Here is a 5053-nt window from a genome sequence, read left to right as displayed (position 1 = left end):
CAACGTTTGTTAATCCTTTCAATGAAAACTTCCTGTTTCAAGCCCTTTTAGAAAATACAAGAGATCGAATTTCCTAAGTTATGCAAGAAATTCTAAATAATTTTTTAACTTATACATTACTATAATTTTGCAATGATAGTACGAACTAAGTAATCCTTGAAGTTGTAATAGAAAAGATACTTTGGTCATTGTGCAAAGCAAACGAAAAAGTGAGAATAATCAAGTCTTTGCAGCTTTCTTCGATCACATAAGATAATACAAGAGCTGGAACATACTCGCAAAAGAATTTAAGCTCTAATATGTTTTCACACGAATAATTCTATTTTACTTCCTAATACACGATTATGTTTAATATCAATCCATTAAACGGAACATTATATTCATTAAATTCAAATTTAATGATATGTACCTTGTAAAGACTTTGGTAAAGACGAATATAACACGCTCCTGCACACTAGTTTTCATAGATTTTCAAATTTAATTTCTACAATTGAAACTTCATTGACCCATTGGTTGACCCGTTTAAATATATACCCATTTAACCTTTTTAACAAATCATTCTTTATTAATAGTGGAATACTATGTTGGCTGATAAATTAGAACGATTTTATGTGTGTATATGTCGGCTTCACAATATGATTAGGGTTAGGGGCGTGAAACGAATCTTCATTTGGATTAGACATTGTTGTTATGCAATAGAGAAGATATTGACTAGTGCAAATATGATTATTACAGAATTTGACAAGTAACCGTGGTAATTAGATACTCGAGATGCTATTGACAATGATCCTAGGTTCAATAACAAATCCGCGGTCAACGGGATAACAAAATACGCCTTCTTCAAAAGGCCAAGTTGTACTCAACTTGCTTGTCTACGGTACAAGTATTACTAAACCAACTCTTTGTTAAAACGTAGAATGTTCACCGAGCGTAAAGACGCTATGTAACTCGCTAATCAGACCTCACGAGAGAATGACTTTCCGTCACGATGATGCTGATGAGAAAAATAGATTTCACCTATCTTCCCGTAGTTGGGACAAAGACTGTTTGTTTGAAGGACTTTAGTTAATTAAATCTTAAGATTTATAACGGGTCCGCAGGCTAGCTGAACATGTACTGCGGAGATGCATCGACATCTGGTAAACATCTTGCCCGAAGAATAGGGTCTGTGTGTGGCAAGCCACGGGACACAAACCGTTGGAATGTTTACTGTCGCGTGCCACTACAACTATCTCTTTTAAGGAGAGCTATAGATTTACTCCATCCCTATGTTAGGTAAAAACGTTCATCTCTTGACCGCGGCTACGTTCGGTGACTGGTTGTCGCCTCGAGCCCAAGCTCATTATCACAAATCTCGAACAAATACAATCGGATTAAATGACGACAATTGCTTAATTACTGCTATGGTAGAATCTAGATTACAGTGTTAAGGGATTTTCCCAAAGTTCCAAAGGGAAGGCTCCGGTGTCCTTTCATCTCCGACATATATATTCGTTTTTTCTTTTGATCGCTTATAAAATAAAACTAAAATAAAATAAAACTGAAATCATTATATTTATATAATCAATATTTAATACAGTACACTGTGTATGAATAGAAAAAGAAAATCAAGAAAATAGTCCTCATTGGTCTCCCGCATGACAGTTAAAAACATTAACCACCTTTTTTTTTTAAACGAACGTTTATTGCGTCAAAAAAAGAACGATATTTAGATGGGTACAATAAGAATAACGAACACAAATTAACGACAAAGATTGAAAAATTATTATATGATAAAATTATGCGAGGTTGAAGATGTAACAATTATATTGTTATAATATACACAGGACTGTGTGATGTGCAAACTGTACAGAATTTTTATGTAAGTGTAAAAAATATACAAAATATAAAAGTAAAATTTTTGTAGGCATAAGTTACAATAGATCGTAAGCATTAGTTTTAGATTAGAGGTAAGAATATTCTAAGTCCAATAATGTGTTGTAAAAATCGAAAGTTCGTCCAAAGCCGAGAAGCACGGACTAAAATAAATAATAATAATAATAATATAAAAGTAAAATTTAATTCTCCCCGACGGGGAGTCGAACCCCGGTCTCCCGCGTGACAGGCGGGGATACTGACCGCTATACTATCGAGGAATTAATTTCTTGCGCCTTTTATTCCCTATTTGAGTTACATTACTTTTTTTATAATTGTTTTTAATTTTTTGTGACTATAAATATTTTTTAATATATTTTTTATGTTTATCCCTTAAATTGTATCTTATCAACGTATATTTGAATCTAGTTGCGAAGTCATTGGAGTATGTCTGGACTATATATTATTCTTTTGTCCTAACTTTTTCTGTTGCGAATTGTCCGCGAATGCGACAGCACCTTCGTTGTCGCTATTTAGTCTGTACATCTGACGTAGATCGTTTATATATAATATTGAACAAGATGAGGCAATTTACGGCTCCTTGTTGTAGTCCGTCTTTTATTTTGAATAGATCTTGTAATGGTGTTCTGTCCGTCTATTATGTAAAACTGTTTGTCGTGTAGTATATTCCGTAGTATTTTTATTGAAAATGGCTTGCATTTTTTTCTCACGTTTGAAGAAATGTCCGTCCAGACAGACTGTATTAAATGCTTTTTCCAGGTCGATGCAGTCGCCTGTGTTTCTTTCTTTTTGCGACCCTCGATCTCTTCTCAATCGTCTGCGTGACCTACACATGTCATCTGCGAATACGTCAGCTGCGAATTTTGTTATGTATCGTGTATTTGATTATTATAGATACAATTTGTATTACTGATCTTATTTATTGTTTCAAATATTGATGTTGGGCAAGAGGCTATCTAGTTGGTAGTTAGCCGAATTATTGTTGTCTTCGCTTTTCTTTTTTAGCGCTTTTCCTTATCTTGAGGAAGTATGCTGAGTTTAAATAATTGTTAAATACAATTGTGTAGTAGTACATATATATAGAGGTGGAAGATTCTTTGCAGAGCTATGTTTGCAACATTGTCAAAGCTGGATGATCTATTTTTTCTTTGACCTTTTGATTTCTTTGAGTTTCAGGCATCCTCTATAAGATAGATACACAACTCACATGGAAACAGCATATTAAATCAATAATAGACAAAATACAGACAACAAGGAGACAAATGCATTGGCTAACAAGTCGAAAATCCAAACTAAGCATAGAAAATAAATTAAAAATACGGAATACCACTTTGGGGGACAGTGGCAATGAGCCATATAAACAAAATAGGGACATTACAAGCAAAAATTCTTAGAACAATAGTAAACGCCCCATGGTACGTTAGAAATGAGGATATTCGGAAGGGCCGGGAATACCAACGGTCAAGGAGGAGATTAGCAGATGCGCGGAAAGGTACAGATTAAGAATAGCAACACACCCAAACCGGCTGGCTGCGGAAACAATCAACATAAGCATAGAAAGAAGACTGAAAAGGAAACACCCAGTTGATCTCACAAAGGATATAAACTGACAAACACGAAGATGGTACCCCGCTGGAGGTAACCATCCACATGCTATGTATATTTAAGATATAATATTCTACCAAATGTCCCACTGGACAAATTGTAAAATTGCAATAAAATAATAATAATAATAAAAAAAAATCCTCTATAAGAGGATGGATGTTTAGAGCTTTTACAATTTACGTAAGAAGATGTTACGTTTTTCTCTCTATTGTGATCTATGTTGGAGTGGGATCACTCGTCTGGATCGTGTGGGATATTACATTTAATCTTTAATTCAAATTGCAGTTAAAAATAAGTTATTCTAAATAACTTATTCTCAGACATCGCTTGCACAGAATACGATTCCTCTTTATGATTTTTTGCTGCGCATATGTGCAGCAATTTATTTTTATCTCTTTCAATTTGTTAATGTCATATCCGCAGAGATCTAAACTAGAAGCATTTGCCAGCATTCCAATCTTCTCGCACAAATTTCATTTATAAATTTATAAAATTTATTTCTTTTATTTGTTGCATGTATAGTGTATTGTGCATGTATAGTGTATTTAGTACTTTTTGTGCTTTGAAGTTAATCTCAATATTTTTTAATAGGATTGTTGTATGCTTCTCTGTATTAAGTAAATATGTGAAATATCGTATATTATTTCGTTTCAGCAGGCCACATGCCATTTCTCGATCGGTTACCCTGTTTCTTTGCAATATAGTATAGCATAATGCCTTTGTTGTTGTTAATTCGCTATAGACCGGTCGTTTAAGTAACATATACATATATATACGTAATTATACTTTAATAATCAACCAGCAACGAATTTTGGTTTTCTTCTTAGGGCCTAGATGTACGTATATAATATTTCTCTGTATTTTCAAAGTTCATTATTACGTTTCTTCCTGTCTCGGAATTACGCGATTATCGCGGAGGACGACAGAGACTTCTTAGGTAAAATTTTTACGAAAAAATTCGCGCATTTTGAGCAAACTTGAATTTACAAATGTGTGTGTATGTATTCGTAGGACTAATGACATGACATCATTTGTTGTCAATTCGCTCTAGCCCGGTCGAGTTCGGATAAACTATGTTGTCTTCATTTTCCTTTACCTGTGGTAATACCATTAATTTTTCAACCGTTTCGTTTAGTGTTCTGTTTTGTTTACAGATCTCCTCGTATGATGGTTGACTTCATATGTTGACGCTGCTTTTGCTTTTGTTATTGGGTTTTGCGCTTAGTGCCACGTCTTCCATGGCTACTGTGACCGTCCCTTGTATTGTTATTTTCTTTTTTGGTATAAAGTTTAGTCTCTTTATGTATTTCTTTTATCCGTTTTGCAAGCAGTTTCAGGCACTGTGATAGTTTTGTTTCATTTATTTCTTTAGTTATAATTTCTGCGCTTACTGTTTCTGTGATTTCATTGTACTGTATTTCGAGGTTGTATACTCGTTTATCGATGATCGTGAAGTAGTTATATTCATCTAGGATATTTCCTGTTGGAAGGAAGACCCCCTTTTTTTGGTTTTTCTCTTCTTCATGGTGGTGCACTTTTCTCCGGACTTACACGATTTACTTTAGAATATATC

General features: G+C 34.0%; 1 non-coding gene across 1 annotated transcript; it reads right to left on the bottom strand.

The window, feature by feature from the left end:
* Positions 1–2063: 2063 nt before the first annotated feature.
* Positions 2064–2135, bottom strand: Trnad-guc. Its single transcript has one exon. It is a non-coding gene; the product is annotated as a tRNA-Asp (tRNA).
* Positions 2136–5053: the final 2918 nt, after the last annotated feature.

The sequence above is a fragment of the Bombus pyrosoma genome, linkage group LG9 (genome assembly GCF_014825855.1).
Source record: "Bombus pyrosoma isolate SC7728 linkage group LG9, ASM1482585v1, whole genome shotgun sequence".
Lineage (NCBI taxonomy): Eukaryota > Metazoa > Arthropoda > Insecta > Hymenoptera > Apidae > Bombus > Bombus pyrosoma.
This window is presented reverse-complemented; position numbering and strand designations above follow the sequence as displayed.